Below are 27,627 nucleotides of genomic sequence, written 5' to 3'. Positions count from 1 at the left end.
CACACCTACTCCATCCACGGCCACCCAGTAGGCCGCACCCACCCTGGCCGCACCCACCCCGAGGGCAACCGCAATGCTGATACAGCCCTCAGTGAAATTGAGTTTGACACCCCTGATGTATAAGATCCTTCCAATGCATAGAAACATAGGAAACTGATGGCAGAAAAAGACCTAAGGCTACATCAGATGTGCCCTTTGAGGTTAATTTTTTTGTTTCTTGTTTTCTTTCTAATTTATGTGTTTATTTTTTAAATTATTTTTATTCTTTTAAATTTTTGTTGGCTGATGCTTTATACTAAGCATGTTTAAATTCAGTTATTGATGACTGAACCAGCTTCCACTAGTCTTTCTGCGAAGTAATACTTTATAACGTTAATTCTGAACTTCCCTCCTGTCAGTCTGAGGTTATGCCCCCGTGTTCTTGATTTTTGCTTAACATTGAAAATATTGCTTATTCACACCCTTAATATATTTAAAGGTTTCAATTACCCCTTTCCCTTCTGCCCTCATATATTCTAGGTCCCTATTAAGAGGTCTAAGTTAAAATCTTCATTTTCTAAATTAGAGCTGAGATTTTCTCAAGTTGTTTAGCCTGGCCTATCTACATACCGTACCTTCAGCTCAATGATTTCCTTGTGTTAAACAGGTAGCAACAATATCTTAGGAGTTCCAGTATATGCCTATTTCTTTCACAGGTACTGGGATGGGTGAAATTCTTGATTGCCAAAACAGGAGAATATATTTCATTTTTTATTTAAGTTCTTCACTTCTAGATAGATTTTCAGGCAGAAAATCTATCTTCCTAACCTGATATCAGTTCCTATATCCTGTGTTTTAGGATTGTCAGCAGAAAACAACTTAAACTTTGAAGCTCCACTTGACCTCGAATGTAAGTATGTAAGTAAGCGGTGGGCCAACAGACTGACTTACCCAAAGACAAGGCTATATATGTTAGGTAGAGCTGTTTCCTATTTGCAGACATGTCCTGCGTCTTCAAAACCATATATTTAAAAAGGACAAACTATTTGGGCTTTATGGTGGACCACACCAGAAGACGCAACAGACCAATAATGACCCCTGTCACCTTGTCCCACCTCTATTCCAACCCACAAAAAAAGGAGTTGGGGAAAGAAAAAAAAAAAACCACAGGTAGCCCACAGCTATAAGCAGTCCGCCTCCAGTTTAAGAATTATTCCAGAAGTTGAATTGCTAAATACTTCTTCTTCAGCTGCTTTAGAGACAGGAATATGTTCCCGATTCCACCCCCCCTCCAGGAAAGCAATGTTTGCAGCAACCATACCTAGCCACAAGTTGTGCCTGTGTGTGGCCAGAGTTAATGAAAAACAGCTGTGCTGCAGGCACACAATTTTGACTATAACAATTAAAGGGGTCTTTGGCTGCAAGGCCTGGGGGTTAGAGAGGAGAGGAAACTATATTTACCTAATTGAGTTACTTCCTCAGCAGCAGATCCATGTATTATGTGCGCAGGAATTTTGCCATTGATCTCTCAATTTTCTACGGAGACGTAACGGGGCGAGGGATTCAAAAAAAAAAAGGCCTGGCAAAACATGTTTACTCTTACATCTGACAGTCTGTCCTTAGACAAGGAGGGATTAAATATTTATTTAAAAAGTCCACCAAGTCTTCCAATGGAAGGTATATCAACACGAGTAACATCTCTCCTTAAACAAAGGATTTATTGTGCGAGTGGGTGTCTTCTCCTGCATTGTTTCAAGCATCCTGTTTCTCTGAGTAATAGGGGGTCGTGGGGGTCAATCTCCTTGAGCGGGAGACAAAATGCTCTTTCTTAGCGCATGTCTCGATTATTTATGTGTTGATTGCATTCGGTATCCCCTCTGCTTGCCCTCTACGCTGTTCAACGTCAACATTGTGGCTGTCAGAACCCCTTTCCTTCGGCAATTGCCAAAAATCAGTGACAGGGGATCTTTGCCAATTGGAGGCAGGAAATACACAAAAAAATAGAGTCTAAGCCTGACAATAGGCTGCACTTTTTTTTTTTTTTTAAGAATTGAAAATGAAAAGCGGGACACCAAATTCCCCTTTTAGGAAAAAAAAAGAGAGAGAAAAAATCTTGGAAAGATGACATGTGATTCATATTCTCATGCTGCTCATTGGGGCACTTGCCCCCTAAATATTAGGGGCATTCCCTAGCCATTTAAAGGTTTCCTATCCTTCTTTTTCAAGGTGAACAGATGGGAAGCAAGCACAGTAACCCCAAGTAACTAACAGCAACAGTTCTTTATCCCAATATGTTGCAAGCTAATGCTGCCAACAGACACACACACACACACATACACCCAAAATTCCAACACTTCTCAAGCAATTAAGTGCTTTCAGCACTTAAACTACACAACTTGTTTTGTTCAGACCTCCCGCAATGGAGGTGAAGAAAAAGCCAGATTGGCACCAGGTGATATCAAAAAAATGGGAGGCAGCAGCTTACTTTCCGTAACTCAACAGGAATGGCCCACATGTGTTTTTTTTTTAATAACAAAATTGTTATTAATTTTTATCAAAATATAAAATGCAGAAAAGTGAAAACAATGGTCAAATAAGGAAGGGAATGGGGAAGAGAGAGAAGTGTAGGGTAGAGGGGATAAAGAGAAAAAACCCCATTGACTTCCGACACCTTTTGGTGCAGTAGAATAAGGTAATAATATAAAACCTCAACTTTTTACTTACATAATAATATATATACTAGCCATTTCTATAATATCAAGCCTATCTAATCAGCCAAACTCAAAATCAAAGTTTCATTTTTTTCCCGCCTCAAGCACCAAGGGGCTAAATTGATTAAAAGAAAAGGTTTCAAATTGATTATGTCTCTCAACTTCAAGGATCAGTTAAGAAATACAGGATGTTGTTTTGTTGTTTTTTTAAGATCATGTCCAGTAACTGATTTGGGATGCAGCACTCTTTTACACCATGGATGCACCAGACTTAGTTCACATGCTAAGAGAATAGCAAGCAGGAAAGTGGTTTAAAAGCCAGGGTGAATTCAGTCTCAAAATAAAGGCTACTCATCAAAACATTCAATACGTTTTGCAAAAGGTGATGGGAAGATTCCACACAACATCTTTTCCAATGTAGGAAAGCAATCTTTTATTTATTCTCCTCACCATAAGCAAGGTCTAAAAACCCATATTTGAAGAAATAAACTAGCAGAGACAAGAAAGGAGAATTTGGCGTAACCATTCTCCTGACAGCATGCATCTATTTGAAGGATGTAGGATTTTCCCCAAATTTGGACTAATGGAATGAAAAGTTAGTGCCACTATCCTGGTGTGTCTCTAAAATTCCACACAGCCCACTCTTTTCTTGGGATAACGCTTCATGTCACAAAGAATGCAGAAAATAACTATATTTACACTTTTCTCCTTCTCATCTCCTCTACTACTCCCCATGATTGGTATCATTATTATGATTATTACTCTGCTGCTTTGCATGTACATTGAGAACTTCTGCACCAGAGACAAATTCCTTGTGTGTCTAATCACCTTGGCCAAATAAATCTACTCTGTTCTGTTCTGAGTTCAATTCACCTTAGAGGCTGCTATTATTAAGATATTCATTTTTTTATAACAATATAAGAAAAACTTTGTTAGATCAGCTGCAAAAATCTATCTAATTTATAGTCCAAATGCTTATGGAAAACACAATAGTCCTTGTAGTACAGATATAAAACAGAGCAATCATTGTTTTTCCCCTTAAACGAAATAAACTACCAAAACAGAATCTGTCATGGAATGAACACAATCATTCTTTATGGAATCCACTACAGTATATATTGTCAGATTGAAATATTTCTCAGCTTAACAATTGCACACAAAAAACACACATATCTGAGGAAGCAGCATACCAAATAGTGCACATATGGGAAATTAGCATAGGAAAAAATGTATATTGGGAAAAAGTTGCATAGAAACATATCTTTTTTTAATAATTTTCAGAAAATGTGACAGAATGGTCTAATACCTGAATGCATGCCATGTACTGTAGACATGGGGCAAATCTTTCTCTGATAAGGGGCAGACTTTTTTCACTGCTATTCCTCCAGCAAGAGTATTCTGTGGCATATTGTTTCAGAGGCTACATTTAGCCATTAAAATTATCTCCTTCTGTAGCTTTCTGTAAAAAGCCATCAACCAACTTTTGACACTGAGTTCATGAACTCAGTGTCAACTTTGAGACCTGTAAACCAGTAATATTTCCCTTTGTTTTTTTCCTTTCCAAAAATCTAATTTTCTACTTTAAAGAGATGAGAACAGAGTCAGTTTTTTTCCCTTTATCCTAAGCTGACTTCGCTCCTAAACTAAAACTTGAATTCAAGGATAAAGAACTAGCAGTTATCAAGACATTGGGCTGATCTTGCTTGGCAACCCCTCAAATATTGGAACACTGCTATCATGTCACCCCTAATCCTTCTTTTCACTAGACGAGACATATCCAATTCTTGAAACCATTATTTGTATGTTTTAGCCTCCAGTCCCCTGATCATCTCTGTTGCTCTTCTCTGTACTCTTTCTAGAGCAGTGGTTCTCAACCTGTGGGTCGGGACCCCATTTGGGGTCGAATGACCATTTCATGGGGGTCGCCAAACCACGCTGTCCGCCATTTTTTTCCCTTTTCCCTAGCTGTCCTACTCCCTCTTATTGGTGGCCACACCCACTTGGGGGTCACCACAACATGGGGAACTATATTATGGGGTCACGGCATTAGAAAGGTTGAGAACCACTGTTCTAGAGTGTCCACATCTTTTTTTACATCGTGGTGACCAAAACTGGACGTAATATTCCAAGTGTGGTTTTACCAAGACATTATAAAGTGGCACGAATACTTCACGTGATAGTTTGTCCCCCTTCCCTCCATCCTATTCTTCTGGGGAAAAACTCATTTTCTTTCTTTATTTCTCTGCCTTTGTCTTCTGATCAGTTCTTTGTCTATCATCCTTCACATTTTACTCTCTGCCCAAGAACACTCTCTGGACAATGGTATTATTTCCATCTGTGCTCTGCATTAAACCCTGGAAATCCTACTAAGAACAGCTGGACGCTGGGGATTCTCTGCACACAATAATGCCTTTTTTTGTGGAAAAACCATAGGCTACAATTACACCGAGGTTGTGCATTCCCGGTTCCTGTCTGTGAAAATCTTTTGTGGGGGCTGACGGTGAGAATGTGGACTAATTAATGAACTGAACAATGGCTTAAAACGTAAAAGAAGGGGAGAGAGACGTGTACAAATGGTTGGCCGAATCTATTTCTGCATTGAGAAAGCTAATTTTATTTCCCCCAAAATGATAATAGGTTTTGGAGTATAGAGTCATATACCACCCCATAGAAGTCCGTGGAGATAGATTTTTTTTAAAAAAGTTGGCAGGAAAAACAATGCTACGTTCAGCCTGTAAAAGAAACTGTAAAAATATATTGTGTACAAGTAGTCCTTGACTAATTTTGTTTAGTGACCGAAGTTACAACAGCATTGAAAAAATGATTGTTTTTCATACTTTACGACCAGTGGTGGGATTCAGATATGTGAACAACTGGTTCTCTGTGTGGATGCCACTTCCAAAAGTCCATTCTGGGCCTGGGCAATAAAAAATTAGCTACCGGTTCTGCCGAACTTGGTGCGAACCGGCTGAATCCCACCCCTGTTTACGACCGTTGCAGCATCCCCATGATCACCAGTTCAAAATTTGGATGCTTGGCAACTGACTCATCATATATATGACAGTTGCAGTGTCCCAGGGTCCTGTGATCCCCTTTTGCGACCTTCTGACAAGCAAAGTCAATGGGGAAGCCAGCCAGACACTTAAGAACCATGATAACAGCTTAACATGCAATGATTCACTTAATAACTGTAGCAAGAAAAGTCATAAAATGGGGCAAAACTCACTTAACACTTCTCTTGCTTAGCAACAGAAATTTTTGGGCTTAGTTATGGACTGGCAGAAATGCCTACAGTAGAACGCCAAGATTGCACTGTTGAATAACAGTAGCAACATGGTGGATTTTGGTGGTATGATTTTGGTGGTATGCTGTTCCAGGTGAGAATGAGAGTTCCCTCGTTTCTCACCATTCTTAACCAGCCTTTCCAACTGTTCACAGTTGCAATATTTGAGATTGTTTGGATAGATTTGTGGAATCTAAGTACGGAATGGGATTGATGTCCTTTTCAGAGTCTCCCTTTTTTGTTGTTGTTAGTTGCAAAGTCGTGTCCGACCCATCGCAACCCCATGGACAACGTTCCTCCAGGCCTTCCTTCTACCATCTTCTGGAGTCCATTTAAGCTCACGCCTACTGCTTCAGGGACTCCCTCCATCCACTTCATTCTCTGTCGTCCCCTTCTTCTCTTGCCCTCAATCTTTCCCAGCATTAGGCTCTTCTCCAGGGAGTCCTTCCTTCTCATTAGGTGGCCAAAGTATTTGAGTTTCAACTTCAGGATCTGGCCTTCTAAAGAGCAGTCAGGGTTGATCTCCTCTAGGACTGACCGGTTTGATCACCTTGCAGTCCAGGGGACGTGCAGGAGTCTTCTCCAGCACCGTAGTTCAAAGGCCTCAATTCTTTGGCACTCAGCCTTTCTTATGGTCCAACTTTCACAGCCTTAACCCTCTGCCCCTAAAGTTGGGGAGAAAGTGTGTCAGGCGCAAGAACCGCTCATGAATAATCTCAAGCAGAAGTTTTATTGTTAGTCACCAACATTATAAGAATCTCACCAGACTGGCTGCATTCCCTTGGGGACCTGTCAGATTCTTCAGGGATTTTGAGGGAAATCAGGCTGTGCCACTTTCTGCTGTGCAAGGATTCTAACACCCTCTCTTAACACCTTCTCCCCATCTAGCTGGAGATTCTACCAGAGGAACGGTTCCATTCATGATTACCTTTGGAGGCCAATGATAAGGACAATGATATCCTTATGTGCAAGTTATCATGGTGGCATCACTGATGTTTGTTATAACAGAATAACAGATTGGAAGGGACCTTAGAGGTCTTCTAGTCCAACCCCCCGCTCAACCAGGAATCCCTATACCATTTCAGACAAATTGTTGTCCCATCTCTTCTTCAAACCTCAAGTGTTGGAGAACCCACAACTTCTGGAGGCAAGTCATTCCACTGTTTAATTGTTCTAACCATCGGGAAACTTCTCCTTAGTTCTAGGTCGGTTCTCTCTTTGATTAGTTTCCATCCATTGCTTCTTATCCTGCCTTCAGGTGGTTTGGAGAATCGGTTGACTCTGTGTTCTTTTGACAACCCCTTAGATGTTGGGAGATCACTATTATCACCCCCTAGTCCTTTTCATTAAACTAGACAAACCCAATTCTTGCAATTGTTCTTCATATATTTTAACCTCCAGTCCCCTAACCATCCTTATTGCTCTTCTCTGCACTTTTTCTAAGTCTCTGCATCTTTTTTAGATCGTGGTGACCAAAGCTGAATGCTATATTCCAAGTATGGCCTTATCAAGGCATCATGAAGTGGTATTAACACTTCATGTGATCTTGATTCCATCCCTCAGTTAATGCAGCCTAGGACTGTGTTGGCTCTTTTGACAGCTGCAGCACACTGCTGGAGTCTACTAGGACTCCAAGATATCTCTTGCAATTACTACTATTGAGCCAGGTACCACCTTTTCTATATCTGAGTGTTTGTTTTTATTTGTCTAACTGTAGAACCCTACTTTTCTCACCATTGACTTTCATTTTGTTTCCATTTTGTTATGGATACCACCAGCCGGGCCCCTTCTACACGGTCCAGAGTACTCTTGAATTAGTCCTCTAAAACTTTGTTCAGTTCCAGCTTAGATACTGGATAAATCCTGAACATAAATTTCCTTCCTTCTAGTGGGACCTCAGGGTAGTCATTAGCTTTCAGCTGAACCTATCCCACAGGATGATTGTCAAGTTAAAACTATAGGGAAAACATTTGTGCCATTTTGAGTTCTTTGGCAAAAGAACAGTGGAACGATGTAAATCAGCCTGTGAATTGCCAGTAGGTTAAAGTTTGGGCCATCTTTCCTATAAGGCAGAGAAGTTACAAATAGGCAATGAATGCTGTTTGATTCTTGATATCTTAAGCATCAAGTAATGATTTGCATGTTGTATGGATGAGCAGTCACAGATGGTGCTTTTCCCATTAGGCCACACAAAATGAATTTCAGTGGAAGCAATTCATCTGCTAGCCGTTATGTCATGGCGAAGCAAGTTACGTGCTGTATGAGCATGAGTGAACCAAAACATTTGGCCCCTTAGCTTAGCACAACAAAAATCCGTTGCTCCCAGCGATTTATGCAACTCAACTTTCTAAATATGATCTCGATGCCGTTGACTTGGGCCGTGTCAGAACAGCAGATGATCTGTAAATAATTGGAGGACGATGGTTGGCCATTAAAAATATCATATCGGGAAATTACAGAGCCGGAAGAGGAGGATTAAAGAAAAAAGAAGAAGAGAGTAGAAACCAGAGAAATTAAAAAGGGGGAAAGCATTGCAAGACTTTGAAAGCAAGCCACAGGAATGACAACTGAATAGGCCCCAATGCTGACATTAATATTTCATTTAGAACCCATGTTTCCTTTAGTTTTTAAAATCAAGCTCACCAGCAAATGAAAGCATTTTACGCTAATTCATGCTGTATTCCTTTTTATTCAGGACACAGCATATTAATTTCATTAATAAAGTGAAATGTTGTTTTATTTCATTAAACTGGTTTTATGATAAGGAAGGAAGGAAGGAAGGAAAGAAGGAAGGAAGGAAGGAAGGAAGGAAGGAAGGAAGGAAGGAAGGAAGGAAGGAAGGAAGGAAGGAAGGAATTTTGTATATTTATTTTATTGTAAGTCATTTAGATCACATATGTGAGATAGCTGAGAAGAGGAGGAGGAGGAGGAGGAGGAGGAGGAGGAGGAGGAGAAGAAGAAGAAGAAGAAGAAGAAGAAGAAGTAGTAGTAGTAGTAGTAGTAGTAGTAGTAGTAGTAGTAGTAGTAGTAGTAGTATTTGGCAAGACTTTGAAAGTCTTTTTTTTAAAACTGAACTGAAATATTTGTGCTTTTTTTTTAACTTAATGTATAACCTTATTAGTACATATAGTACTTTGCAAAACAGCTTAACAAAAAGGTACAGTTTGCACGGCCTGTTAAGAAGGAACATATGTTTCAGCCAAGGAACACAGTAGCTGGATCTTTGAATTAGGACAAAGTTAGGTCATTTTTCATGGGAATCCCGAGACATGTAGCTGTGATTTCAGCACATCTGGAGGGCACCCAGATGGGGAACACAGAACTAGGATTATGGATTGTCTAATCATCCATAAAGCTCATTGGGTGATTCTAAGTAAGGTCACTTTTCTCCTGAGTGAATTCATAGGAAAGGAAAGAAAGCAATCAAATGAGACCTCTAAAGCAAAAGCTGATATGAAAAGGTAACCCTTTAAAACCAATATATTCACAGAAGCACTTTGAACAGGAGTCACACTGTCTACAATTAGACTTATTTTAGGACACCTTTTTTTTAAAAAAAAAAAAAATACCATGACAAAAAAAAAAGAAATTAAAACGAGACAATCCGGCTGTCATCTCTCCCTTCCTTTTTTTGTAGCAGCATTAGAGCAGACAGTGGAATTAAAGCCGTCATCAAGGGGCAGAGAGGATTAAGCGCTTGGGAAATTAAAAAAGAGTTTTAGACCTCATGCCAACATCACAACACAACTAAGCACAGTGGGATTCACTAGAATTTTTTTTTTTTAACAAAAGTTAAGGACCAAATATCTGTAGATCCTTTTCCCCTTGAGGTACCCTCAGCCTCAATTTTTGTACAGGCAGTCCTCGACGTACAAAAGTTTAGCGACCATTCAAAGTTACAAAGCACTGAAAAAAAGTGACTTAGGGCTATTTTTCACAGTTATGACCTCTGCAGTATCTCCATGATCAAAATTCAGATGTTGGGAAGAACAACATCATCATCTTCATCATCATCATCATTATCATCTCCCCACTGGATCTTAACAAATATCAACCTAGGAAACCAGGTTGAGATATCTTAGAAGTGGCACTTGATTTAGACACACATCGTGAGGCAGGGGATCCATATACATTAATGTCAGGCATTAATATGACTCACATTTCTTTGCACAGGGACTGCCAACTGAAATTTCATAGTCAAAACACAGGCATGCAATAAAATGAAAAGAACAAACACTATTTTCAAGCGCCACATTGTAGGGACTTTATTTCCAAAATGCAATGATGCCACTTTTCAAAAAACCTCAGATGCTGGATCTGTTTCAGGCAGAGCTCAGTGATCACTCAAGAATTTGGGGGGGGGGGGGAGAGAAAAAGAAAAGAGTAAGTCCTGAGTTTTGCCAGAAGTCTTGCAGCTATCTTTTAAATTATTTGATGTGCTGCCTGATCTCAGTATTTTAAATGGCATTTTAGGCAAAATGTTATCTTACTCCCTCATTTATTTGTTTGTTTGTTTGTTAAATTTCTATACCACCCATCTCAGGGATACAGTAACTCTGGGTGGCTTGCAATAAGATTAAAAGTAATATATACATCATACACACACACACACACACATAATTTTAATTAAAATTAGAAGAATTAAATATTTCCTGTGTAGTGCCTAAGAGTAATATTTCTAGATATTGTACAAAATTTTGCCTATGATTAAATCTGAGGTAAACTGTTGGACAAACAGTCGGATCTCTCTCTCTCTCTCTCTCTCTCTCTCTCTCTCTCTCTCTCTCTCTCTCTCTCTCTCTCTCTCTCATCTATATATTATTATCTATATCTATGTCATTTATATCTATATCATCATCTGTATTTATAGCTATATTGCAGGATCCAGTCTGAGTTGGTCACCAGGATCAAAGGTTTATTCTTCCAAGCCTATAAACTATAACTCTATCTATCTATCTATCTATCTATCTATCTATCTATCTATCTATCTATCTATCCATCCATCCATCCATCCATCCATCCATCCATCTATCTATCTATTTACGAAAAAAAGAACTAAAGAAGAAATCTCACCCTGTATTGTGTTATATGTTCCTGCTTTTTACAAAAAGAGTACAAGATGGCGGACATAGTGCTACCTGCTCTTACGAGGTTGTAAGGTTAGGTGGGAAGAGAAGGACTGGCCCAAAGTGTTTTGGGAGGCTCAGTGGCTGAGGAGGGCCTAGAAACCTGGGTCTCCCCTCTCCTAATCCGCCTTCTTAACCATGACCCAGGCTCTCAAATAAAAATGTTTAGCAAGAAGAAAAGGGGCGAGCAGCCATCCGAAATCAGTTACAGGGAGATGATTCAGAGCTGGTCTTTACTTTCATTTCTTTAAAGCAGACATCAGATCCTGTTTTGGTGTGGGCAGCAGGAAAAGTTGGTAGGGGGCATCTAGATTTTTGAGAATTAACCACTGCTAACTCAACATGAAGAAACACATCATCTTGGGGGTCCTTGGTGATCTCTGAGCTAGCAGACGTTTCATTACCCAACTAATATCATTGGTGCTCAGTGCATCATCAGTCACTGATTATGTTAGCCAGTTGGGTAATGAAACGTCTGCAACCACCAATCTCAGAGAGCACCAAGGACCCCACAGATCAACCCTGACTACAAACTAGAATAGAATAGAATGGAATGGAATGGAATGGAATGGAGTGGAGTGGAGTGGAATAGAGTAGAGTAGAGTAGAGTAGAGTAGAGTAGAGTAGAGTAGAGTAGAATGGAATAGAATAGAATACAGTAGATTAGACTAGAATAGAATAGAATAGAACAGAATAGAATACACTAGACTAGACTAGACTAGACTAGACTAGACTAGCAAACCCCACTCCTTTTTATGATGATGTTACCTAGTTGGGTAATGAAAAGTCTGCAAGAACACAACCAAGCTCAGAGGCCATCAAGGACCCACAGAACAACCCTGAGCTACAAATATCCCCTACATAATATCTGCCTAACTCATGACATTTCCAAACGCCTCTCCTCCTTTTTCTTCTTCCCTTTCTATCTCCCAAAAACCGCCTCTCCGAACTCAGCAGACCGTTGCACCAGTTCAGCCCTACTGAAACGTTGGCGACAAAAATTTATTGGGTGAGAGAGAGAAAAAAAATTGCCCTGCATTTTTTTTTTTTTACCGCAGATGGTAGAGTTCTGAGATAAGGATAGCAGAACACATTAAAAGTGTTATATAGATGATTAAGGGGGAAAAAAAGTGATTATAAAAATGAGATACATCTTGTTACAGATATGCCCTTCTTTGGAGGGCGGGGAGCGATAACTGAAAATAATTCAGCTTCTCCAACACCAAATCTTGTTAAGATAATAAGATGATACCATGGTAAAAGTTTTAATGACTTTAGTTAGGAGGAGAGAAGAAAAAAAATAATAAAAAGAGGAAGAGGGGAAAAAAAAAAAAAGAACTTTGCAACCAGCTGGTTCTATACCGAAAGCCAGCCGGCACAGCTTGATCTTAAAGCTATCTTAACATAATGAATAAGTGCCAATAATTAGCATATGTAGTGTGAACAGGTTTGCTGGCACAAGCGAGTGAAAAACTCCAAGGTAAAGTTATTATTAGGGAGTAATTAGCTCTGTGAAGTAAATGAGTGAAACAATAGCTGCCAGCACTGACAATATGGCTAACATCTGACTATCTGGAAGATAACATTGTAAAGCATTGCTCTCTGGGCTAGAATCTGTTAATAACCATATGTTAGTGTAATTAATGCAGAGTCTTCCTGACCTGTTGTCACATAAGAACAATACTTTCTTGGAAACATTCAAACAGGCAACCCTGTATACGCTAAAAAAAAATAATTTGAAACTTTGCATCGAAATACCTGGATTCTTCTCCCCCCCACACACACACACACAAACACACACTCCACAATTTAACAAGAGGTGATTGCTAGAAGATGCAGAGGGATCTTGGGAGATCAAGAGAGGCCCTTGGAAGGAAACATTAAAAACCTATTACATTAAAATGGGGATGGGTGGCATTCCTGATGAACCGTTTCCCTTTGCAGCTGCCACAGTGGTTTATTAATATTATTAGGATTTATTAATTGTGGCTAACATAACGGCAGACAAAGTGGTGCAGAGGAGCGTTGCGATCCGGGACTTAACTGTAAATAGTTTTCTTTTGGTTGTTGCTAGTAGCAATTTGGGAGCAAATGTTTTCCTCCACACACACAGAGACACACACACACACTCTTCGTCACATTCTGGATACTTTTTGTGCAAGCCCCATTAACTTTCAACTAAAGACAGGGCTGCCTATGGATCCGACTGAATAACAAGCGAAAATCTCTCCCTTTTGGATTGGAAAACTGGCTATTTTTAGTAGAAGCGGTACTACGAATCCTGAATATTGTATAGAGGGTAGACAGCACAGTTGAGGGTAGATTAACCCACGCTCCCCCCCCAAAAAAAAAATAAGGAAAAGAAAAGAAATGCATTTCAGATGTAATCTCGGTAATTACTTGCAGAAGAAAAGAAAGTGGGCGCGTTGAAAAGCTGGCGATCAAATTAGTGATGTGCAAAAAAATTCTCTTCTCTGTGTCTGGATCCTTATTATGCAACGCGATAGAAAAGTAATTATTTTCCCCCCAAAAGGAGGAGAATAATAATAATAATAATAATAATAATAATAATAATTATTATTATTATTATTATTATTATTATTATTGTTGTTGTTGTTGTTATTGTTATTATTATTATTATGGATCATCGCACAGTCAGCCAGATGTTCAGACTGGATTTGGCATTTTGTCTACCTATCAAGTCCTTGCCCAGGACCTGGGATAGGCAGATGTGGATGTTTGATGGTATTACAGGTATCGTCGCAGGATGGAAGCAGTTCCTAGTAAGGCCGCCTTTTGCAATTGACTAATAGCGAATTTGTCAATGCCAATGGTGTTCAAGTGGTGCTCCAGTTGTTTTGGGATTGCACCCAAGGAGCCTATGACTATTGTACTACCCTTGCTTGCTTTTGCCACAGTCTTTCTATTTCTATTTGTAGGTCTTTGTATTTTGTTATCTTCTCCAGTTCTTTCTCTTCTATTCTGCTATCGAAGAGAAAGAACTGGAGAAGATAACATTATTATTACTATTATTATTATTAATAATAATAATAATAATAATTGGTTTTCAAAGGTTGGACATTATCAAGGGCCTAAAGGGATCGGATTCCCTGGCTTCTTAAAATTAATTCTCAAGGGGAAACATCATGAGGGAACTCTTCCCATTAGAGAAATTAGGAAAACCATGGAAACGGCGGAGTGGTTGAGAGATGGATAAAAGAATGGAAGCAAAAAGCCACCAAATTGAAGCGAACAAAGGGTGGGTAGTCCTCAATCTAGAGCAATTCATTTAGTGACTGTTCAACAAGCACTGGAAAAAGTGACTTGTGACCAATTTCCACATTTACGGCGGTTGCTTCATCCCCATGGTCACATGAACAAAATACAGATGCTGGGCAACTGACTCATAGTTATGACGGTTGCAGCGTCCCAGGGTCATGTGATCCCCTTTTGCAACCCTCAGATAAGCAAAGTCAGATTCACTTAACAACTGTGTTACTAACTTAACAAGTGCAGCGATTCACTTAACAGTTGCAAGACAGATCGTAAAATGGGGCAAAACTCACTTAACAACTGTCTCATTTAGCAACAGAAATTTGGGGTTCAATTATGGTCCTAGGTCTAGGGCAGAGGTAGGCAACCTTGGCTCTTTTATGACTTGTGGACTTCAACTCCCAGAATTCCTGAGCCAGCCATGCTGGAGTTGAAGTCCATAAGTCATAAAAGAGCCAAGGTTGCCTACCTCTGGTCTAGGACTATCTATAGCATCATCATCTTCAGCCATCATGTAACAACAGTGTCACCTCCAAAGAAGTTCAGAAGGGTCCTAAAATAAAGTAGAAGACTGGAATCTTCCCTTGAAGAAGAAGACTTTGGGGGAAATAACACATTTCAGCACAATATGATGTCAATGTCTCACTCTATGTTCTGAAATTGTGGAATTTAGAATCATAGAATTGGAATTGGAAAAGGCTAATTTTGGCCACCAACCAAACCGTAGAAAATTCTTGGGTTGGAAGAGACTTTGAAGATTTTCTAGACCAGGGGTAGGCAACTTTGGCTCTTTTATGACTTGTGGACTTCAGCTCCAGCATGGCTGGCTCAGGAATTCTGGGAGTTGAACTCCATGAGTCATAAAAGAGCCAAGGTTGCCTACCTCTATTCTAGATCAACTCTTTGCCCAGGGCAAGAATCCTCAGATCACCCCATACAAATCTCTCCTAGCCTTTTCTTGAAAATCTCCAGTGATGGAGTCTCCATGACTCCAGAAGTAAGGTTGTTCCATTGCTTAATATCTCTCACAATCAGGACTTGATGGGGGGGTCTCAGGAATTGCAGATTGGCAAATTCTAACTGAATGATAGAAATACAGTCTTAATGATGAAAGTTGTTGAACTCCATTGGAGGAATCCAAACGGAGTTTCAAGAGTCATTATACTTTAATTTGGCTTTCTACATTGAGTAAAGGGTTGGATTTCATGACCTCTAGAGCAGCCTTCCTCAACGACTCCCTGAATTGAAGGTGAAGAAGCTCCAGGCGCATTTGAAGAAAGTTGTACAGAGCTGAGAAATTTGATTAATTAGCCAATTAAAATACATATGGCCAACTCATTCTGATAAGGCCATTTAATTTTTCCTCTCTTTGGAAAATTAAACATGAGAATGTCATTTATTTATTTGTTTGTTTGTTTAAAATGCCTTTTTGAATTAAGGAGAAAATCTGTCACTTATATAAATGTTGACTCCAATAAGGCCGCCTTTTCAAAGAGGGCAAAGTTCAACTGGAATCCAATTTACAATCCACTTTCGAAACTTGCAATTTATTAATGAACACATTAATTGCACTAAGTAATTAATGCTTTCAAGCCCAGTTTGATTACAAGTGTTATTTATGGAGAGAAGCAAGGGGAGTCTTCCTTCTGTAAGCTACAGCTACATGAAACAAAAATTATAAAATTAACAAAATTACAACAGAAAGCATGAAACTCGCCAAAGCTAAAGGAGGAGTAAATGCTTTTAAGAATATATTTACTCAGTGTTATTATCACCAAATTCAGGGCAGAGTATAACGGAATGACAGACTTGGAAGGAACCTTGGAGATCTTCTAGTGCAGAAGTCCCCAACCTTTTTGGCACCAGGGCCAGTGTCATGGACCGCGGACCAGAGGGGGTGTGGTTTTCAATACTGCCCGTATCCTGAGGATGGACTTTGCTTGTTTGTGCGGCCCACTTGTTGGTATGCTGCAGACCAGTGCCAGTCCACAGACCTGGGGTTGGGGACCCCTGTTCTAGTGCAACCCCCTGCTCAGGCAGGAAACCCTATACCATTTTGGACAAATGGCTGTCCAGTCTCTTCTTAAAAACTTCCAGTGTTGGAGCATTCACCGCTTCTGGAGGCAGGTTGTTCCACTGGTTAATTGTTCTAACTGTCAGGAAGTTTCCCCTTAGTTCTAGGTTGCTTCTCTCCTTGGTGAGTTTCCATCCGTTGCTTCTTGTCCTGCCTTCAGGGGCTTTGGAAAATAGCTTGACTCCCTCTTCTTTGGGGCAGCCCCTGAGATATTGGAACACTGCTATCATGTCCCCCCTCGTCCTTCTCTTCATTAAACTAGACATACCCAATTCCAGCAACTGTTCCTTATATGTTTTAGCCTCCAGTCCCCTAATCATCTTTGTTGCTCTTCTCTGCACTCTTTCTAGAGCCTCAACATCCTTTTTACAGGGTTCAGATAATCAGTTTCCCAAGTGAAAAGCTACAAAGATTCACAAGAAACCTTAGCAAAATCTTGTTTTTGCACCTGCCTCTGCACTGATCTTACTTAAAGCAAGTCAGAAATTCAAATGTTTGGAAGATCCAGAAGAGAAGTTTTGGGAAATGGATGGTGCACCATTTATAGACTGGTTTCTTTTTTGTTTTAAGAGTAAGGATGTAATTTGCTCACCTTGTACGATGTATATTTCACTGAAAGTGCCAAGTATTACCAGATTTCAGAGATTGGGACAAATTTAACATTTTTTGCAGAAATGATCTTTCTCCTGTAAACTAAATTTTGCTCTGAAGAACAGTGAACAGAGCATCCTGCTATGATCCATAGGATATTCCAGATTATGATGATGGCCACTGTGTCTTCAAGACACTGTTGACTAATAGCAACTGCTTGTCCCTGCTGTTTTTGTTGGCAAATTTCAGAGGTGGTTTGCCACTATCTTCTTCCTAGGGCTAAAATAGTGACTGGCCCAAGATTACTCAGATGGCTTTCTTCGTAAGGCAGAATTAGAACTCACAATCTCTAAGTTTCGAGCCCAGTGCCTTAACCATTACACCAAAGGATAGACAGGGATCAAATGACGGTTGCGATGATTACACACAGAATTTAATTAAATAATATCTAGAAGTTCGTATCTGCGTTGTACAAAGAGGGATGAAAGTGCACAAGAAAAGGATTTGGGATAACTTTTAATTAAATAAGTTAAACTGAAGTTATTCTTTAAGAAGTTAATGGTCTGAATGAAAATCAAAACTGAATGCTAGCGCTAAGGATAATTGTAAAACTCACTAAGTTGCTGAAAATCTTCACAAATATAGTACCATAAATGAAAATATCTTCATCTTGACAATGGAAAAACTACAGTTGCCCATAAATTTTTCTGAACCTGAGTAGGAAGTAATAATAATAATGATGATGATGATGATGTTGGAAAGGATCCCCTGCCTCATGATGTATGTCTAAATCAAGTGCCACTTCTAAGATATCTCAACTTGGTTTCCTAGGTTGATATTTGTCAAGATCCAGTGGGGAGATGATAATGATGATGATGATGATGAAAGGGACCTTGGAGGTCATCTAGTCCAACCCCCTACAGGCAGGAAACCCTCTACCATTTCAGACAAATGGCTGTCCAGTCTCTTCTTAAAAACTTCCAGTGTTGGAGCATTCACCGCTTCTAAAGGCAGGCTGTTCCACTGGTTAATTGTTCTGTCAGGAAGTTTCTCCTTAGTTCTAGGTTGCTTCTCTCCTTGGTGAGTTTCCAAAAATTAACTACAAAGTTTATCTTTTTCTTTTCTTTTTCCCTTTTCTTGTCTCTTCATTCCCTCTGTTTCTTCTTCCCTTTCCTCTTTCTCTCCCACCCTCCCTTTCCTTCCTTCCTTTGATCATGTGCGTTCACCTACTTTAGGTAATGACAAATAGTGATGGTATCAATATAAACATTAACGTTCAGAGTTTCACATTGATTTGCAGCTATTTCTTCGGTTGATATCATGCGTTTAATTTTATACAGTCAATTCATTGCTTAGTCAATGAAATAATGAATTTTGTATTTTATGACAAATATAAATTCTGCGTATTTGCTGATATTTTAACAGAATAACAGAGTTGGAAGGGACCATGGAGGTTGTTTAACCCAATCCCCTATTGAAGCAGGAAACCCTATACCAGGGGCAGGGCAAACTTGGCTCTTTTATGACTCGTGGACTTCAACTCCCAGAATTCCTGAGCCAGCCACGCTGAGGGAAAAGGGAAAGGTTTCCAAGCTGAGCCATGCTGGCTCAGGAATTCTGGGAGTTGAAGTCCACGAGTCATAAAAGAGCCAAAGTTGCCTACCCCTGCCCTATACCATTTCAGACAAATGGCTACTCAATCTCTTCTTGAAAACCTCCTGTGTTGAAGCACCCACACTTCTCTGCACTCTTTCTAGAGCAGGGGTGTCAAACTCAATTTCATTGAGGGCCGCATCAGCATTGCGATTGCCCTCGGGGGGGGGGCGGATGGGTGCGGCCTAGTGGGTGGGCGTGAATGGAGTAGGCGTGGCCAGCTCTACATCATTCGCATCAAGGGTGCCTGTGGGGGCCTGGGCAGGAGTGGGACAGATCTGAGGGTCTCTGGCCGAAGGGGGTGGGACCAGGGCAAGCGCCAAGGCATGGTCCATTTCTTCATTCCTCACAAAGGGTGACACCTCCCCAGCATGCACCCAGGGGGCGGGGCTGACACGGCAGGGCCTGGTTCCTCGCTGTTTCCAGACGGCCTTGTGGAGCTAAGACTGAATGCGTTTCAGCATAGATGGCCACCACAAAATTGTACATTGGCTCCCGGCCGGCCTGGACCAGGGCCAAGGCAGAGGGGGCCGTTCCCTCACTGTTTCCAGGATGGCTTCATGGGCCATATGAATAAGGTGACCAACTTTTTTACAATGAAAAGGAGGACACAAATAAATTGAAGAAAAAAATATCGTAAATAAAAGAAACATTTTATTCATTGCAACAATAATACAGACAACTTGCATGTGCAAAGTTTGCCAGCCGGGTGTTTTGGCGCGCTCAGCAGCAATTCCTATTGGCTTTCGAAAGCCAATAGTGGGAGTAGCACAGCTCATGCAAAAGTTGAAAAAAAAACCATCAAAAAAAGGTGCCGGAACACCGTTCTGAGCGTTCTATGAGGGAAAAAAAAGCCCTGCAGATTAGTCTTCAAATATCGAAAAGGAGGACATGAAGGAGGACACTTTTTGAGGGAGGGCAGACTTAGAAAAGGAGGCCTGTCCTCCCTAAAGAAGGACGGTTGGTCACCTTACACATGAAACCACTTCGCAGGCCGCATCCGGCCCCCGGGCCTTGTGTTTGACATGTCTGTTCTAGAGTTTCAATATCTTTTTTATATCCTGGCAATCAAAACTGGATGCAATATTCCAAGTGTGGTCTCACCAAGGCATTATAAAGTGGTACTACTGGGAAAACCTTATGTGATTTTAATTCCTGTCATATTTTATTTCAGATTATATCTATGTTTTATTTTGATATTTTATTTTTAATCCACTGTGTCTTTTCTTATTTTCCTCTTTTCTTTTCCTTTTGAGTAGTTATTTCTTTTATCCTTTAAATATTTTGAAATAAAATTATTTTTACTGTATGTGCATTGTTATGTGCAGTGGAAAATTTAAATGGTGTATCACTATATATATATATACACACATATTTTAAAGAGCTTTTAAAGCTCTTCTTTAAAGAGTTATCTTCCTTTTGGTAGAAAGCTTCAAAAGCTGGAATAATCACTGCCAGGCAAAGAAACTGTCTGTTTGCAAGTGTTCACCCATTCATCTTTCTCCCTAAACAGCCATTTAAGGTTTTCTGTGATCTACCTGTCAGCTACAGGAATCCAGAAAGCTCGGAGCCTCCGTGCTGCATTCCTCAGCCCTTGTTTGATCAAAGCCGCTCTGAACGATAACCATGCCCGCCCCCTTTTATCGTTGACCCTCCTCTTTATCTTCTCTGAAGTTAGAAGAAAAATGCAGTTAATCTAGTCACGTCCCTGAATTTAGTGCTCTTTCAATATGATGGACTTCAAGTCCCATAATTGCCAGCCGAACAAGACCATGCTGGCTGTGATTTTGGAGACTGGAGTGCAACATCTGGAGAGGACTGAATGAGGGTGATTGATATAGAGCTGTGGTTGGAATGCAATATTGCAGGCTCATTCTGCTGACTGCCAGGGGTTCGACTGACCCTCACCGGCTCAAGGTTGACTCAGCCTTCCATCTTTTTGAGGTGGGTAAAATGAGGACCCAGATTGTATTGGAGGCAAAATGCTGACTTCATAAACTGCTCAAACAGGGCTATAAAGCACGGAGAAGTGGTATATAAGTGCTGTTGCTACTGCTATAGATAGATGCACAGGCAGGAAAGAGAGATAGAGAAGGAAAGAAGATGGATGGATGGAATAGATATTTTATGTTTAGCAAAGCAAAAAGGTACAGTATTAATATTATATGACTTATTAACAGCCACCTTGCTTAGCAATGAAAATTCTAGTTCCTGTTATGGTCTAGCCAGGGGTAGGCAACCTTGGCTCTTTTATGACTCGTGGACTTCAACTCCCAGAATTCCTGAGCCAGTCACGCTGAGGGAAAAGGGAGAGGTTTCCAAGCTGAGCCATGTTGGCTCAGGAATTCTGGGAGTTGAAGTCCACGAATCAAAAAAGAGCAAAGGTTGCCTAGCCCTGGGCCGCTAGCCTGAGGACTACCTGTATTGATAGGTATAAAATATGATATTTTTTTCTTTTCTTACTTTTTCTTTTTTTTCTTAGTTTGCATTTTTAGTTTCTAGTTTTGATTTTTGTAATACCCGTAATACCTTTGAGGCTTCTAAAGAAATGCTTCAAATTATTTTATGAACAAAATGGAATAGTTTCAAGTTAGCAAGTTCACCTTATTAAAAAAAAAAAACCTCGGGTTAAGAAGAAGATAATGCAAAGGTTTTCTACAGGAGGGGGAATGCTTTTTAATGCAGTTGCACAGGAGGATAGTGCAAACTTCTGGGTTTTTTGTGGGTTTTTTTTTTTGTTGTTGTTGTTGTTGTTCTCTTCCTTGTAAGCTTCTTTCTTCTCAAAACTGCCTTGCTTTCTCTCTTGTTGCTCAGAAAAATAGTGGAAGTGACACAGGCTCATAGCAAAGGGAATACACTACTGCAGATCCAAAATCTCCCCGTAATTCTCGCTACTACAACTGCATCGTGATAGGATTCTTTTTTCTTTTTCTTTTCTTTTTTTAAAGAATCGCTTTCATCTCATCCACTTCTTGCTAAACTTTTTCTTCTGACACAGTGGGGAAATTAATGATACAGATCTGAACTACGGCTTGGCATTCGCAGCACTGCTGCTTTGCATCTTGGATGCCAACCATCAAAATATTGCTGAAGACAGCTGGCTCACAACCTTGTTCTTGAAGTCTGCTCCTTCAAGCATCCTGACGTGATTGAGAGAAAGAGAAAAAGAAAGTGAAAGAGAAAGAGGAGGAGGAGGAGGAGAAAGAGAGAGAAAGACACACAGAGAGACAAAGAGAAAGAGAAAGAAAAAGGAAGAGAGAAAGGGAAAGAGAAATAGGAGAAGGAGAAAGAAAGAGAAAGACACACAGAGACAGAGAGAGAAAGAAAAAGAGAAAGAGAGAAAGAAAGAAAGAGAGGAGAATAATGTTGGCCAGCACCTTCACCTGCTTGCATCCCAACAAGCTGGAAAAACTTCCTCAGTGAAGCATTGATCTGCACTACGTAGAAAGCAGGAGACTGCAAGTTCTAGTCCTGCCTTAGCCATGAAAGCCCTCTGGGTGACTTGGGCCTGTCACTCTCTCCCAGCCCAACCCAGCTCACAGAGTTTTGTTGCGGGGAAAACAGGAAGCAAAAGGAGCATTGGATCTCTTGGCCACCTTGAGTCATTTACAGTAAATCAATAAAGGCGGGATACAACCTGGGTTGGTCACTGGGTGCTCTAGCAGAGGCACACATGCTACTGGGGGGAAGTTCCCTCGAGGATGGGCTCCAGTGTGAGTCCAAAAGCTCAGAAGATTAAATCTCTGGTCCCGGTGAACGACGCAGATTGGATCCAGCAACATTATCCTATCTTCGCCTTTATTTGTGAAATAAATAAATCCTAAAGATGCAACCCCCAAGACCATCAACCTTTTGAGCTGCCATTTTGAGGAAAAACTGGGGATAGAGAACTCTACTCCCATCAGTTTATTAGGCTAGATGAGGAAAAAAAAAGGTGGCTATACAGAGCCACCACCTAGAATGGGAATTTATGCACTGTTCATATTACAGTAGTGAATTCACTGGTAAAGTAGAGATTACAGTCAATCCTCAAGTTATAACCAATGGTGGGATTCAGCCAGTTTGCACCGGTTTGGTAGAACCAATAGCTAAATTTTGCTGCATTTGGAGAACCAGCTGGCTTCCAGAAGTACAGTCTAGGCCTCCGAGGCCTGGAGGAGGCCTCCCAGGCCTAGAACAGGCCACTGGAAGTGCATGGATTGCACTTCCGGAAGTCCGTTCTAGGTCTCGGAGGCCTCCCAGGCCTAGAACAGGCCACCGGAAGTGCATGGATTCCACTTCCGGAAGTCCGTTCTAGACCTCAGAGGCCTCCCAGGCTTAGAATGGCCCATCAGAAGTGCATGGATGCCACTTCTGAAAGTCCATTCTAGGCCTCAGAGGGCCAGGCCTGCATCAAATAAGAGAACTGGTTGTTCAGGTCTTTGAATTTCACTACTGTTTACAATCATTCATTTAGGGACCGTTTGACATTACAATGGCACTTACGACCGGTACTCACACTTACAACAGTTATAGCATCCCTGTGTTCATGTGGTCCAAATTCAGGCACTTCACATCTAGTGTGTGTTTATGATGACTGCAGTATCCTGGGGATGTGACTGCCATTTGCAATCTTCTCAGCCAGCTTCTGACAGGCAAAGTCAAGAGGGGGAAGCTCGATTCATTGACAACTCTGCGAGTTGCTTGAGCAATTGCAGTGATTCACTTAAGAACCATGGCAAAAGGATATAAAATGAGGCGACTCGCTAAACAGCCACTTTGCTTAGCAATGCAAACAAATTCTGGTCCCAGTTTTGGTTGTAAGTTGAGCACTACCTGTACTGATAAGTATAAAATAACGATAATATTTTTCTTTTCTTAGTTTGTGTTTTTAGTTTGCAGTTTTGATTTTTTAAAGTTCCTTTTAAAAAAAATGTTTTGCTACGAAAATAAAGACATTAAGTAATTTTTTTTTAAAGGTAACCACTGACAACACCCAGGTGGTCCGTAGTGAAAGAACACAGCATCAGGGAGAGGAAACGCAAGAAAAACCCTGCTGAGCGTAGGGCTATTTTAATACTTGAAGTTATAAATGCTAAACTGTCAAAAACAAGTAAAACAGTTAAGAACTCTGGCTTGTGGTTGTACTACGGGATGAATTTAGTGAGGAAATAATTACTATGGGCTGGTTCCTCGCTTGCTTGCGATTTGTAACCCATCCCAATTTAATTTCGTCTCTTGGAGGAGAACATCATTCTGCGCCAGAGTTTCTCAACCTTGGCCACCTGAAGATGTGTGGACTTCAATTCCCAGGATTCCCCAGCCAGCATAGGGAATGTTGGGAACTGAAGTCTGCACCTCTTAAGTGAGAAACACTGTTTTATGTTGAAATACTTACAGTTGTTTTCTGAGCCCAAAGCACTTTGGTGTATAGTAGCCTTAAACTACATGCAGGACTATCTATCCCATAATTTCTGATATATAAATGTTTTAAACCTATCCATCCATCCAGTATTCCTAGGTTTTCCCAGGCATCTTTTAGAGACTATTCCACAGATATATCTAGTAAAGATATATTTATGTCTTTAATAAAGGTAAAGGTACAGTAGTGGCCAAAATTGTGGAAACCTTTTGAGAAAAGTGTACAATAGAAATGCCACCTTTGGTTAAGTTCCCACCCATTTTTCTTCTAATTTCTTTATAACTGTAGCCTTGTTCACTTAATAATACTATTTTACATCGCTTTCTGGGCGACCGGTCAATTCTTTGCTCCATGACTTTAATTTTATTACGTTTTAGAAGCTCACTCAATGAAAGAACACAAAGAACCCCAACCAACTTGATAGTGATCACATAACACACTGACCAATGTCCTCCTCTCAGCTTCAATACAGGACATCAATAACTGAATCCTACTGCGATCTGATTGGCTTATTGCCAAAACAAGATGATACCTGATTGGCTCTCTAAACCCTCATGCTCATTGGCTACAATCAGATGAAGGAAAGCTACCTGATATCAACCTAAGCAAGTTGTGCTTCCTTTTTCTGGTTATTTGGCTATGACTTTTCATAGAATACAGTACAGATAATTGAACAAACTTTGTTGCATTCCATTCTTGATTAAATTATCTTCCATTGATATATAATTTTATGGTACTACTCCCCCCCAAAAGTGATGTTATTAGCCGTCAGACCTCAAAAATACACTTTTCCCAAAAGGGTTCCACAATTTTGGCCACTACTGTAAATGTTTCCCCTGTTCAGTCATGTCTGTCTCTATGGCAGTGTTTCTCAATCTTGACAATTTTAAGGCATGTGGACTTCAACTCCCAGAATTCCACAGCCAGCAATGCTGGCTGTGGAATTCTGGGAGTTGAAGTCCACATGCCTTAAAATTGTAAAGGTTGAGAAACACTGCTCTATGGGGTGGTGCTCATCTCCATTTCCTAGCTGAAGGAGCCCGAGTTGTCTAAAGAGTCTTTCTGTGATCAGCATGTGGCCAGCATGACTATATGCCAAAGGCACACGGAAAGCTGTTCCCTTCCCACCAAAGTGGTACCTATTTATCTATTCGCATTTGTATGCTTTCAAACTGCTAGATGGGCAGGAGCTGGGGAGAATAAGGGGAGCTCGCCCCATCCCGTGATGCTCAGGTCTCCAACCCAGGGTCTCACCTGTCTAGCTGACAAGCTCGGCGTCTTTAACCTGGCACCAACATTAAATCCTGCTTTTCCCATGGTAGTTTGTGTTGTGCAATAAAATGCTTTCGGAGTGGAACCAGGCCCCTTTCTGGTTACAAGGAGACTTAGCATATTCATTTGCCAAAGCCTTTTTAATACGACTGTTTTAGATTTTGCTATGCTTTCAGTGTTGTTTTTAATGGGTACTTTTATTGTTATCTTTGTAAGCTGCCTACCACCATTAAGGGAACGGGCAGCCTATAAATTTCCTAAATTAATTGATTAATTAAAACCAAAAGATAAAAGCACCATAAAACCAGCCAATTTAGAATTCAAAGTTCTTTAAAAGGCTCTGGCACTGAAACAATATTCTTGGTTATAAGAGCAAAATTTTCCAATAAGGATAGAGCTACCAACTAAATTCCCTTCCCGTTTGCTTTGCAAATGAGTTGAGAAGAACTCAAATTTATTACTTTACTGTCCAAACAAACTCCTGGAGAAGGAGGTGATTTTCAGGAAATCCAGTTCTAAGACATGGAGGATGTTAGCATTTCAGAAGGATTATCAAGATATACGCCTATCTGTTCATCCCTATTAGCAATATTTATTTTATTTAAGAAAATGTCTATGGCTACCCAACTCACTCTCAGTGACTCTGGGCAACTTACAAGATATGAAAGTCCAATACAACAAACAATAAAAAAGTAATAGTTCCCAATTCCCCTGGTGACAAGTCAAATGAGCCATTTGATGGGCTCCATCAGATTCTGGGGTCCCCAGTCCCACTGGCAAAACCAGATATTCAGGGCCTTGTGGAAGTGTGTTAAAGTGGGGGCCAATCTTATCTCAGTGACAATCCATAGGGAGGGAGCCACCACAAGGAAGACCCTTCTTCTTGGTCCCGCTAGATCAGAGGTCCCCAACTTTTGGGGGCACCAGGGACCAGTTCCGTGGAGAAAGGTTTTTCCATGGACCAGAGAGTGCGTGGTTTTGTGTGCTGCCTGCATCCCATGGATGGGGCTTTGCTTATTTGTGCAGACTGGTTGCTGGCATGCCGTGGCCCGGTACCAGGCCCCGGATCAGGGGTTGGGGACCCCTACGCTATGTGGACTTCCTTAGAAGAGGGGACTTGTAACATTTCCTGCCTCTTCATTCTAGTGGGTTGGGTAGATGTGACTGGGAAAAATATGGTCCTTCCGAATGTCAAGTGAATTCTAAGCAACTGATTCTTGATTTTCAAAATTACATCCACTTCACTATTTCTCAGTTTCACCTCAAGGCACAATTTATAGATTTTTTTTTGGTAGGATTATTTTGCAAAACTGCCCTCTTTTAGGAGTTGCTATGCATCATCCTTACATAATGTTAAATCGCCCACCGCACTGTAGTCCTTCCAATAGCACCATCTCTAACAAAATTATATTGTGATAGGAGGCAATAAAAAGGAGACATTTTTGCAGAGATAAGGTGCAATATCTTCTTTGGGAATATATATACGATTCAACCATACTAAACAACATTTTCTGAATTTCTTCCAAAACTTTCTGTCTCTCCCTTGTACCCCTTGTGCAACCAGTGTGACGAAGTAATCATGGATGAGTTTAAAGGATAATTAAGACAATTTTCGATAAGCAATGGCCACTTTCTACAGTCAGTTTAAGGTGATAAGGAGTGGTTGTTAATCTCACGGAGCCTCCATCTTAGAAATGAGAGTATCCAATTAACTTCTTGAAGATATAATGACTAAGGAAGCTAGAAAGCTTCTGTGTGACACAGATACTAGTGACAGAACTACATCCGAAGGGGTAAAACAAGATGTGAATAAAAGGAAAGTGACATAGAAAAAGCAAATCAGATGTGAGTAAGTCTATTTTGATTTCTTTCTGATCATCTCTGGTATGTGTTTCACAAGCAGCAATGTTCATTGTGAACTTGGAATACAATTTAATAAAGGTCTAAATATTTATATAGGACTAAATATTTAGGTAGGACATGATAGCAATGTTCCAGTATTTGAGGACCTGCCACAAGGAAGAGGGGGGTCAACCTCTTCTCCAAAGCACCTAAAGGCAAGACAAGAAACAAGAGATGGAAATTAATCAAGGAGAGAAGCAAACTAGAACTAAGGCAGGAATAGACCTCATTGTCTCCAAATTTGGCAACTTTAAGACTTGTGGACTTCAACTCCCAGAATTCCCATCCTGGCTGGGGAATTCTGGGAGTTGAAGTCCACAAGTCTTAAAGTTGCCAAGACTGGAGATCCCTGGAATAGTCCA

General features: G+C 40.5%; 1 protein-coding gene across 1 annotated transcript in view; it reads right to left on the bottom strand.

Moving 5' to 3' along the window:
- Positions 1-27,627, bottom strand: part of SOX5 (SRY-box transcription factor 5) — a gene marked incomplete at its 5' end in the record, with an annotated part of 275,380 nt that overhangs the window by 194,379 nt on the left and 53,374 nt on the right. The gene's annotated exons all lie outside the window — the stretch shown is intronic.

The sequence above is a fragment of the Crotalus tigris genome, unplaced genomic scaffold, assembly GCF_016545835.1.
Source record: "Crotalus tigris isolate CLP2741 ecotype Arizona unplaced genomic scaffold, ASM1654583v1 scf7180000018068.1947079, whole genome shotgun sequence".
Lineage (NCBI taxonomy): Eukaryota > Metazoa > Chordata > Lepidosauria > Squamata > Viperidae > Crotalus > Crotalus tigris.
The sequence above is the reverse complement of the archived record's forward strand: the minus strand, read 5'-3'. Positions and strand labels throughout refer to the sequence as shown.